The sequence below is a fragment of the Taudactylus pleione genome, unplaced genomic scaffold (assembly GCF_031769625.1).
Source record: "Taudactylus pleione unplaced genomic scaffold, aTauple2 ptg000934l, whole genome shotgun sequence".
NCBI classification, from domain to species: Eukaryota; Metazoa; Chordata; class Amphibia; order Anura; family Myobatrachidae; genus Taudactylus; species Taudactylus pleione.
In genome coordinates, this window is record NW_028285335.1 from 2,887,975 (window position 1) to 2,900,099 (window position 12,125).

A 12,125-nucleotide genomic window follows, 5' to 3' on the forward strand; every position below is an offset into this window, starting at 1 on the left:
ATATCATTTAGGGTTGTACTGAACAGCGTTTGCCCAAAGAAGCCCTGCAGGTTGGGGTCATTGTTAGACTTCTAGCCCATGACTTCTTATTAGGTACTGAAATGTTTACTTTTAAATATTCCCCTTTCTACATGTTTCAGCCGGCATGGGTATGTAATGCTGGCTGTCGGGACGCCCCCTGTCAAAATACTGACAGCGGCATCTTGATGGTTGGTATCCCAACAGGGGTCGGGTAAGTATACATACCCTCCCCCCTTCTCCCCGTCCCCCTCCCTTCTTTTGTAGCCCAACCCACCCCACCCTAACTCTACCCATTAGTGCCTAACCCCCCCCCTCCAGTGGTGCCTTCCCTCCCCCCTAGCATCCCCCCAAAACCTAACACTAACCCGCTATGCTACCTAACCCTTCCCCCCGCAGGGCTAATTGCTAAGACGTCCCCCGCTTACCTCATCCAGACTGGCGTCTGTCTATGCTCCGGCGTCGGGATTAAGATAGGCGTCGGTATTTCGATGCCTATCAAAAGTCCAGCGACGGACTTCGTGTCGGGATTCAGACCGGCGCCATCCCGTCCGCCGGTCTGCTAACTACATCCCGTTTCTGCCCCCTGTGTTGGATGTCAGTGTAACTTTTCGGAAATGAATAGAAATATAATTTAAACATTTATTGTTAATACTGCTCTGGAAACTGCAAGGTGGCTTCGCGCCGTTGCGACAGCTTCCATCTCTTCCGGAATAAACAGTACAGGCGAAGGACACGGTATTCCTAGCACTAGGGACACTGAAACTAATGCCGATCCTGCGTTAGATACAGTTTTCCCTTTGGTGTCGGATTCTTTCAAGCTCAACTGGCAATGACAGAAGTGTCACCCGCAGTAAGATTCTACCTGTGATGTAGATGGCGGAGGGGGGAGTTGGGCATGTATTTACTGGTGATGGCTCTAGGGAGAACGTCTCGTAGGCTAATTTCATTCCACCCAAGCAATCCTTTCTGCCGATCAGTTTGCGTCCTCTGTTTACGTATGTATGGCCTGTAAATTAAATGAAGCTTTGTGTGTGCGGGTTATCTTCGCTCCACCAGTGATCACAGCCAGAGAAACACATTGATTGCCTCCAGCTACACGTAATAAGCAGGTCTTATCACAAAGTAGCCTGCAATCAATATCGTGAGATATGTTTGTTCTAAACACCCCAGAGCCTGTTATGCTGGTTGTAAAGCTTTCTACGACACTGTACCATTAATGAGCAGAATGCCCAGGACGGACATCTAGGTCAACCTTAAGGACGTACGTTTCAAGCTTAGGGTATAAGTCTACTTTTCATGTATTACCATTTCCAATTTTACTGTTACTGTACATGTATCTGTCACTATTAATTATGTCATTTACAGATTGGAGGCCCCCATATTTACAACGAAGTTGCCAGAATCTGAGCCCCCCCCCACTTATTTTGGCGGTGAAAATTAATTGTATGGTCGTCAAGGACAAAGACTAAGGGGGAGATGTTTCAAACCTTCTGAAGAGGACAGGTGAAGTTCCCCATAGCAACCAATCAGATTATAGCTATCATTTTATAGTATTGACTTGATAAACGATAGCTAGAATCTGATTGGCTGATGGGCAACTTCTGCTCTTTAGAAGGTTCTATCTCCCCCTGAGCTCTTCTATACGGGAAGCGGAAATACGGAGAAAACATTTAATATCCTTTCAGAGTACGCAAAGAAACGCCATATTTTCAGGCGGGGCTCTTGGCACCTGGGATAGAGCTGTTGAAAGTTCGCACTGACAGCTACGACGTAGCCAAGTGGATGGGTAGCGGCAATGCGGTCTGTACTGTATACAGGCAAATATTTTTGTTTTCGATCAGATACGCCAACCCTACATTTAACACTGTACCAGCCCTTCAGAGAGATTTGTATTATACAATGAGTATTTTGACATGCTTTAGAGGCGGAGAAGGCCCCGGGGGGGGTCAATATAATTTACAGTATTCTAAATACAGTGGAAATTTTAGCCCTATTTTATTTGAAGTGATAATTTGTAAGACATTGAAATAGTATAGGTAATGTTTGACTGAATAAACCCTTCATTGTTCAGATTAACCCCTGATCAATGAAAAGAGCGCTGCCAAGGTGAGTCTCTGGCCGCAATGTACCAAACAATATCACCAGCAGCGGACCAGATCAGACAGTTCCACTAATGAAAAACAAATAAATACACAAAATAAATAAAAATAAGTAAAAAAAATAAAATTAAATTCAAAATGAAATGGCGAAAAACAGAACTGGGACTGTGGCGCCACAATATTTTTAAATAGGTTTTGACCATACAAAGGCATGAGAGAGCCGTGTCTGGAGAAAGACGGCAAAAGTCTTATCGCCAGAGGATGTTATCACTGGAGAGCAGTGTTATTGCTGGCGATAACTGTTTGTTGGGCACAAAAAAAAAAATAAAAACAACAAACATCTCTCGCCCGTTGATAAACCAGCCAAAAAGAAACATCACCTCAACACAAGTAACCCCTGCAGCCAGGAATCTGGTGAGGTTTCGCCTGTCGTCCTCTGCAACGCATCACATATGTTGGATTTTTCATGTACTGTCAAGTATTGTTATTTTAGCAAAATAAATTAAATTAACCGCAAGTCTGCAACTGTTACTCCGAGTCCTCTCTCTGTGGCGGCCTGACCTCTGCTCTAGCTGTTTTTGTGTAATGAGTTACTTTATTCTTGTGGATTTTAATAACTTGCTCAGTGATCTGGAAGTCACAGAGCTCTGAAAAACATAACCTGAAGAAAATCACTTCTCCGGGGAAGAAGTTTTCCCCAAGTGGTCGGCACGCTTGGTAGCTTGTGATAAGAATCACCAAATGCCGGAAGGTGAATGACCAATAGACCCTGATAGGACGCGAAGAACCTCAGCAGTCGGCACGAGGTCTGATACAACAAAACCTGTCTGTAAAGGGGCAAGAAAGGAAGTGAACGGGTACATAAAGTCCAATTGCGGGAGTAGCAGTTTTTCTAGTTTTAAATAAACACAATTCACCTGTTCCACAAACAGTGCACCTGTCACCTGAGTGGGCGCAACCAGTCTGCTGGCTGATCCACATAGGGTTGCCACCTCTTGCTAAAGAGATTATGATCCCTACTCTCCCGAAATATCCAGAGTACTCCAGAATTTTGGGGTGTACCCCCTTTAGTCCAGGAAAAATAGGGAACCCTCCTGGGTCCTGTCCACTTCCTGTCACAACCCAGGCTTATTACCTCTATCGCTGGGTCACTTACCACTCCTGTGGCCAACCAGCTCGCTCCCTGAACTCAGTATTTCCTGGCCTGCTAGGCCACAAACAACATCAGAGCCTGCTTTAGAGTATTGCAAGTCCTGACCACCTGATTGTAGCAGCCAACCAAGTGACTTCCTGAACCTCCCAGCTCCACCTGATTCTGGTCAGCCTATCCCGGATAACCCAGGGGTATATCTTCCAGCTGCTGACTCTACGAAATCACCAGTACAATGTCTAACCTCAGTTCCTACGGGGGCACGTGCCCGCTTATCCCCATATTCAATTCCAGAAGCTGCGGAATCGGGACCCGGCGGAATGTTAAGTATGGAAAAAATCGGGGAATTTTCGGGAAATCATCCAGGGACCCCCCTAATGATGTCCTGACATGAGGGATCACTACGGGTACCGTTTTGGCCTGTGGAAGGTAAGTAGGGTTTTTGAAATAGCCGCGGCAGATGCATAAATGTGCCTGTGAAGAAGGGATGAAGAATAGCCGGGTTCACAAACAAATACAAGTCTGACACTTCCCTAATAACTTTATGACCCAGGGTGAGAGTACAATGATGATGTGAAATGTGGCCACCCCCTGCACTCCCGACTTGACAGAGGGAAGGTCCCAAAATTCGTCAAGTACAGGGAAAACCAACCAAGACATTGAGGAGCCCATTTATCAACGAGTTTTGAAACTTGTTGCGTTCGATAATGGTGCTCCAGCCAATCGGCTCCTGTCATCTGTGACAAATGACAGTTAGTAGCGACAATCAGGCTGGAGCACCATTTATCATGCGGAACGAGTTTTAAAACTTGTTGCGTATGATAAAACGCGTTGATAAACGGGACCCTACCTCACAGTTATATCAGACAGATTCCTCATCTTTAGTAGCGGAGGTCACAACTACAGGGAGCTGTTGCACCTCGGAAAAATCAGGACTTTACACTGAGACTATTGGGGGGCATATGCCATAGATTACAATCGCAGACTGCGCATACGGCGCACCATGCATTCGCAACTTGACGGAGGATACGAGAGTGGACGGTTAGCTCGGTGTGTGGCCGATTCCCTCTGTGGATTATCTGTTACTGGGCGTCAATTGACTGGCTACTGCGTGGATGCACGGAATAGATCTGTCTCGCCGTAGTGTCATGTGGGTGTGTAGCCTGACTCCTGATCTTGTCTGAGAGGTACGGATGGAGATGGGACAACTGTCTCTAATGGATCTTTTGTACCCAGCGTGGGATAATTACGGCTATGTAAATAAATTCATTCAAACGCATATAACTGATACATGTAGTGAAGACCGTCCTGAAGCAAACTGATTTTCAGAGGGGCAGTTCTGAAAACCAGAAAGAAGACGGTGGCCTGGAGATGCACTAGACGTACAAATAGGCACTCTGGAAAATGCAAAGTTAGTAGAAATATTGAATCTAACATTACACACGTCTAGAAACAGGCCAGTTTATCCATTGATAGCTGCAACTACGAATGTGTGATAGACTTTTATAGAAATATGGAAGAGTAGAGTGAGCAACTGCCAACTGCTTATTTGCATAAACAGACAACAGCAAGAAAAGACATATCACTCTCCTCTACAACGTAATTTATTTGGGTGCAGGGATTGGTTCTACTTTGAGTGCTCAAATATGTAATATCTGCTGCTACTATGTACAATGCATGCAAAGGTTCATTTGATGCAAGAACACAGCCTCTCAGCTCACCTTACTAATGGGAGCTTATACGTCTACATTACATTGGCGAGATTCACGGCAAAACAAATGACACGCAAGCCCAAAGCAATTTTAAAGACTAATGTATGTGAACCAATATCCCTGGCTTGTTTACTTTGTCAACGCACAGGGCGCTGATGCATGGCGTTCAGTGAGGACGGTAGGGCTGCTGGAGCTAATGGGGGCTGAAAGAGCACGGCGCCACTAATTCCGCCACTGGCAGACATTACTGGGAAACGCTTCTATATGTTTCTCAGTACGGCTCTCACTGTAATAACCAAAAGTACAGCTTGACCTCACAGATGCTCCCTTCTATGTGGAATCAAAAAAATAATAGTTCAACAAATAAGATGGTATAAGCTGAAAACTTTGCTCAATGCATCCGATGTAGGAACAGCAGTTTCTTTCTTATACACAAAACAAACAAACAAGTAACTTTAATACTATAATGATCAACTGTAAAAATAATAGCAGGATAAAAAACAAAATAATCAGTCGCAACATAGTGAAGTATAGTCATATTATATATACAGCCATGGCCAAAAGTTTTGAGAATGACACAAGTATTGGTTTTCACAAAGTTTGCTGCTACAGTGTTTTTAGACATTTTTGGGATTAAAGAATGATACAAAAACATCCTCCAAGAGCAACTTCTCCCAACCATCCAAGAACAGTTTGGTGAGGAACAATACCTCTTCCAACATGATGGAGCACCTTGCCATAAGGAAAAAGTGATAACTAAGTGACTCGGGGAACAAAACATCAAAATTTTGAGTCCATGGCCAGGAAACTCCCCAGACCTTAATCCCAATGAAAACTTGTGGTCAATCCTCAAGAGACGGGTGGACAAACAAAAACCCACAAATTTTGACAATCTCCAAGCATTGATTAGGCAAGAATGGGCGGCCATCAGTCAGTATGAGGCCCAGAAGTTAATTGACAGCATGCCAGGGCGAATTGCAGAGGTACTGGAAACGAAGGGTCAACACTGCAAGTATTGACTCTTTGCATAAACAATTAAATTGTCAATAAAAGCCTTTGATACTTATGAAATGCTTGTAATTATACTTCACTTTACCATAGTAACATCTGACAAAAAGATCTAAAAACACTGAAGCCGCAAACTTTGTGAAAAACTTTTGGCCATGGCTGTACTTTGGCGAAAAACATTTGCACAAATTTTGGTTGAAAAAAAAAATAGTTGAAAAAAGTTTTAATGTATTGGGTCTGATTTTTGCGGGGGGCAGTATGGATGCGTCAACTGTTTTAAACATCGCACACAGTCGCAGCAGGCGTTTTTTTAACGATTTTTAAAATTGTGTTTTTACCACACGAAAATATACTTGCACCCATTTTAACGTACCCCAATTTACGTGGAACAGTAATTTCCTTGAAAAAAATTACTTTCTATTATTTTCAACGATTTTTTTGCAAAAAAATTTTCCACCCAAAATTTGTGTGGTTGTTTTTCGCCAAAGTACGCAATTTATGATACATTTTTGGGGTAATTTATAGGGGGGTGTCCAAAGGGTTCTGAAAGAAATCCCCACATTTTTAGCCAAAAATAAGGATTTTGAATTTTTTTTCTCCTGGTATGAGATGGAGAAAACTTTTCTCCAGTATTTTTTCGCCTGTTTGCTGTTTTCGCCGATGGCGAAAAAAAACTTCAGTTTTCGCCACTAATTGAATACGGCCCTAAAGCCTAAAAAGTTGGTTTAAGTGTCCGAATTTGTAGACGCTAATTCCAACTGTTTATAATGTTGTGATATAGCCGGGTCTCTCTGCGAATGGTGGAGCCTTTTCTTTCTATTGCACAAAGCTCTGTTTCTTACAGTCTACAAATGGGGATGACATAAGTTTTTTGGAACCAGAGACAAAGTTTGTTGCAGCTACAGCTGTGTGTTACTCAGCCTATGAATGGGAGAGATTTGTATGCGTTAAAGCGCTCAATCTCTACTTTTTATTCCAGCATTTAAGTAGGGAAAGTCTGCGCTCAATGGAATGAGCTATTTTGCAACATTGTGCTCAGCAAAATCCCTGGGAAGTGTGGTACACTGACGTTCTGTTCGCAGACCTATACGGACCTTTGTCTCCTAGCCAAACTTCCCTTTCTGGTCTATTAAGCATCTTTGGGGATCTAAGAACACTACATTTTAAGAAAGAGAGCAGAGCCATAAAGAAATTGTAGAGAAACCAGAAATGTTTCCATTTTTCTTGTGTCCTTTGCCCCTGAATTTCAAAAGAGTATTTCACGGCGCAGGTTAATTCTGCTTGGGATCCCCATTAATCCCTCTTTTCGTTTTCACGTCTTTTTATTTGCAGGAAACTAAACCATATTGTGTTCTAAAAGACTGCTTGCTTCATGGGCACCATTCGAAGAGATGTGTTAAATAGCACAAACTCGGTCAAATACCTCAGAAGACAAATTACATAGGAATGCTAAATTAGCTCCATAGGGATAGGGTGAACTGAACCTTTTTGTCCAGATTTTTAGAAAGAAGAAACCACTTTTGTCTGCTGAAAATGTACCATTGATTATTTTAGATTTTTTTATCATGGGAAATTACCTGAAAATAAGTGTAATAGAAGTACAAAGTACGTGAATATAAACACATTTTTTGAATTGCTGCTGAAACGGCAAGCATTAGAGTGAGCTTTACTTTGAGTGCAGTACTGCCGTATGGCCTGAAGGTGGTGCTGTATCTTGTACTGTATATGGGATACTTTTAGACGGCGACCAAACAACTCTGCAGGAAGTCGCAACATATGGTGCCCCATGCAATGATCTAAAAATATATTGGCTCATTACATATGTTTTCAGTGATACATTTATGACAGCACATCTGTCTCCTAAAGACACTTCAGAGCCAGCCCTGACCAACTTGGTGACCTCGGGAAGATTTTAACTGGTGCCCCTTAAATTGCAGCCAATGCCACCCCAAGGACTGGCTCCGTACCACTTCTACATGGCTCTGCACAACTTCTAAATTAAGATACAGTACCATTCCAAACCACTTCTACATTGATCTTTTTGAAGATACAGTACCGTTCCAAACCACTTCTACACTGATCTTTTTGAAGATACAGTACCATTCCAAACCACTTCTACATTGATCTTTTTGGAGATACCATTCCAAACCAATGACGGTTGAGTGAGGTCCAAGAGATGATTATCCTGTTTCCCATATACTTATTATATCAGTAGGGGAACCTCTGGCTGCCCTAATAAAATTAAGGAACACTCATTCCAAAAGGCTCTAAAGAAGTAAAATGTTCATTGTTTGCAGATGATATTCTTGTCTATGCTCACTCCCTAAACTGATTTACTGGGCAAACTTTGAAAAGTATCTGGACCTGAATTTTTATTGTCCCAAATGTGAAGCACTGAAACTAGTCACACATTCAATTTGACCACACATGTGATTGGCTAAGTCAGGCAATAATCTGATCGCCAGGATCACTTCTGGCTACACTGCCGCTGGAAGATGACCATCACAAGCTGATGGGTTATCTTGCGACAGCATTTTTCACCATGGCTGATGATGATTCCCTTGATTGTGATCCATCCACACATTCACTATTTCAACGTAATTATTTCCAAAGTCCAGGTTTCCTGTGGCCAAGACAAGGATCTTGATCCCATGGTTTGGGAAGGTGGAAAGAGGCAAGATAGGGACCCAGGAGATGAGGTCAGGACGTCGTCTTTGCTGCTCCTAGGACTTCTGTTTAGTCCCAAGGGAAAGGCAGACGTAAAAGATACAGGTGTAATGCAGCTTTTATTATAAGAATTTCTCTATAGAGAAGCACAAAATTCTGCAGCATTCATACAGAGGGCCATATTCAATTAGAAGCGAAAAGCTGTTTTCGCGTGGTTTTTAGAGATAATTAAAAAAAAATTAATTCCGTATTCAATTCCATTACGTTTTTCGCCTATGCGGCAAGTCAAGGCACTGAAATAGGCAATACGTTTTCTCCGCAGAATAGCAGGATAAAAAAAAGTGCAAATTCTATATTTTGGGGTGCAGATGTTGAGAAACCACCCAGAGCCCTTGGGGTACACCCCCACCCCCCAAAGGGACAATTCACCTAAAAAAGATAATATAAATTCCCGGAACAGCCCAAAAAACGCCTTTGGAATTTGGGACAAAAATGGCAAAAGTGGGGGTACAACTTCAAATACTAGCGAAATAAGCTTCTGGGGGTGCTCTAAGAGGGGGCCAATTGTTTTTGGGATTGCAGGTGCTTGTATGACGGAGGAATTGAACTTTTTCTAAAACATCACTTTACAGATATAAAAATATGCTAGTACCCATTTTCAAGCACCCCAAATTTGATGAAACTACTTATTTTCTTCAAAAAACACTGCTTTATGCAATTCTTCACCACTTCTACCTAGACGCTAATAGCAAGCAATTACCACCACTTAAGTACCCTAACTAGTTCAACTAGGACTAATACTAAACTACCATAATGATTTCCGAAGTCAGTCCAACTTTTTCTGGTGTACATAGTGATTCCCCCAATTCAACATGCACTTTCCGATTGTTTCACATTCGCTGAGCCCCGTTTTCGCCTGTCTTGGAATTGAATACGGAGTAAATTGGGAGCCCGCACGATAAGTTTCCACCTCCAAAACACGCGATGTCGGCGAAAAGTCCGGCAGGCAAAACTTTTTCGCGGAGGCGAAACTAATTGAATACGGGCCAGAGAAATAGTACAAAACAGGGCAGCACACAAACGTTCATAGAGTGATAAACATTGAAATGCGAGGGTGACATAATACTTGTAGTAATATAAGAAGATGGATAATGTAATATAAGCAGCATTACATAAGGCAATTACTAGAATATCAAGGGCAGCCGGTGGGAGGTAGCAAACCAGTGAGGGGTGGGAGAGAAGGGTGGAGGACATGGAGGAAGGTGGTGAAGGGGGGACTAGGAGGAAGAAGGGCCCTGCTCGGAAGAGCTTACATTGTAAAGGGGAGAGGTAGGAGTAGAAATTTAGGTGACGGTCCTAAATCACAAGTATTACAATTTTATTTCTATTTTCCTCACAAAATGTTGCAACTGTTACACTTTTATTTATTACCAGTTATTTATATAACACCCACATATTCCGCAGCGCTTTACAGAGAATATTTGTCGATTCACATCAGCCCCTGCTCCAGTGGAACTTACACTCTATATTCCCTACCACATGTACATGCACATACATACACACTAGGGTTTACTTTTTGTTGGGGGCCAATTAACCTATCAGTATATCTTTGGAGTGTAGGCAGAAACCCACGCAAGCACAGGGAGAATATACAAACTCCACACAATTAGGGCCACAGTGTTAATTGATCCCACGACCTCAGTGCTGTGAGGCAGTAATGCTAACCAATACACCGTCTGTGCTGCCCAGGGGCGTACTTATAATGGGTGCAAGATGTGCAGTGCACACGGGCCACTGGGTCCAGGGGGGCCCACCCCTCGCACACCCTGCACCCAATTTCATATACTTACCTCTCCCGGCGCTGGCTGCAGAAATCACCGGGAAAATGACCACCGCGGTGCGGGCACCATATTCCCGGAGATCTGCGCATGCGCAGTAGATTCTGGCCTGATCGGAGCCTGAACACGTGCCCCCTCCTCTCTTAAAGTGCCTTTGGTGCTGCCCATACATTTAGGGAGATATTGGGTGCTGATAGGGTGTGGGCTATATATGCCCACACAACCCTGGGCCCACCCACACAACCCTGGGCCCACCCACACAACCCTGGGCCCACCCACACAGAACTGGGCCCACCCACACAGCACTGGTCACACCCACACAGCACTGGTCACACCCACACAGCACTGGCCACACCTTCTCTGCTTCTTGTAATAGGCCCTTCATCATTTTGAGCCAACAGGCCCAGCTGGCCCTTCACACAGAGGGAAAGAAAATAGGGGCTGGCTGATCGGTTTTAGTGAAGCGATTTTGGAAGGTCAGCGTTGGAGCATTAGAAGACAGAGACACTGATATACGTTATAGCTTCAAGATGTTGTATAGCACATATCAGACTATCTGTGTTCTTCTAGTGCCGGGAACGACAACATATACAAATTGGTATTCCGGTGTAAAACATATACATAATTATGAATCCCAGGCATGCATAGAGGCCTTTGTTCCCTACATGCAATTGCTAAGTAACGGAAAAAAAAGAAATACTGGGCGTTCCTTTCTAATTAATGAGTCTAGGCAAGACTTTTATGTGCTATGCACATTTTGCCTTCTGTATGTGAGCCAGGCTGAGATGCAGCCCTCCCCTCCACCTGCTTCCAGCCATGAGCAGATGTATATACGGTGGGGAGATTAGCAGCGGGAAGCAACATTACGTCACTCACTGTATAGAGGACAGTAAGCTCGTTAGAGGCCAGTAGAAGTATATTCATTGACTGTATTCATTACCAGTTACTTATATAGTGACAGCATATGCCGTTGCGCTTTGCAATTGAATCGTTTACAGAGAATACGGCAAGGACAAACATTGTCAGACCGTCTATCTAACCTAAGGAGTTACAGAACATCTACAGTACGTTATAAAGAACAAATCATGGAGATGAATGACTGCCTGCAACCTGGCACAAACTGTACACCGACTTTATGCCAGTCTGTATCTGTGCGTTATATTAATTTTACCCCGCATCCTCCAATCCCCAATGCATAAAGTGACGTGTAACGTTAGCTGTACCCTCCACATTACATTCAGAGACATTAAACACCATTTATAATTTATACTGCTGATAAATACATGGGGATGATCTTGCCTAAGGGAGATTTCATCCCGGCACGGTAAAGACAAGCGAGTATCCTGCCAGCGTATCCGGCCACGACAGTCACTGTTCTGTTGCTGCCTTTGCCAAAGAAAGGAAACCAATACGGCAGCTCCTACTCTTGTTAACAAATAAAGATAAGGGGGGGGGGTGATGTAGCAAATGTCCTAAAGATGACAAGTGGAGACTTTGCCCACAGCATTCAATAGCTATCATGCATCAAGCACATTCTATAAAATAATGATTGGTTGCTATAGGCAACGTCTCCACTTGTCATCTTTACAAGATTTCATACATCTTCCTAATTTCAGGAGCCTATGATTTT

At 43.3% G+C, this 12,125-nt stretch overlaps 1 protein-coding gene across 3 annotated transcripts in view; it reads right to left on the reverse strand.

Annotated features, from left to right (window-relative positions):
- Window positions 1-12,125, reverse strand: part of PDZRN3 (PDZ domain containing ring finger 3) — a 266,344-nt gene that overhangs the window by 20,834 nt on the left and 233,385 nt on the right. The gene's annotated exons all lie outside the window — the stretch shown is intronic.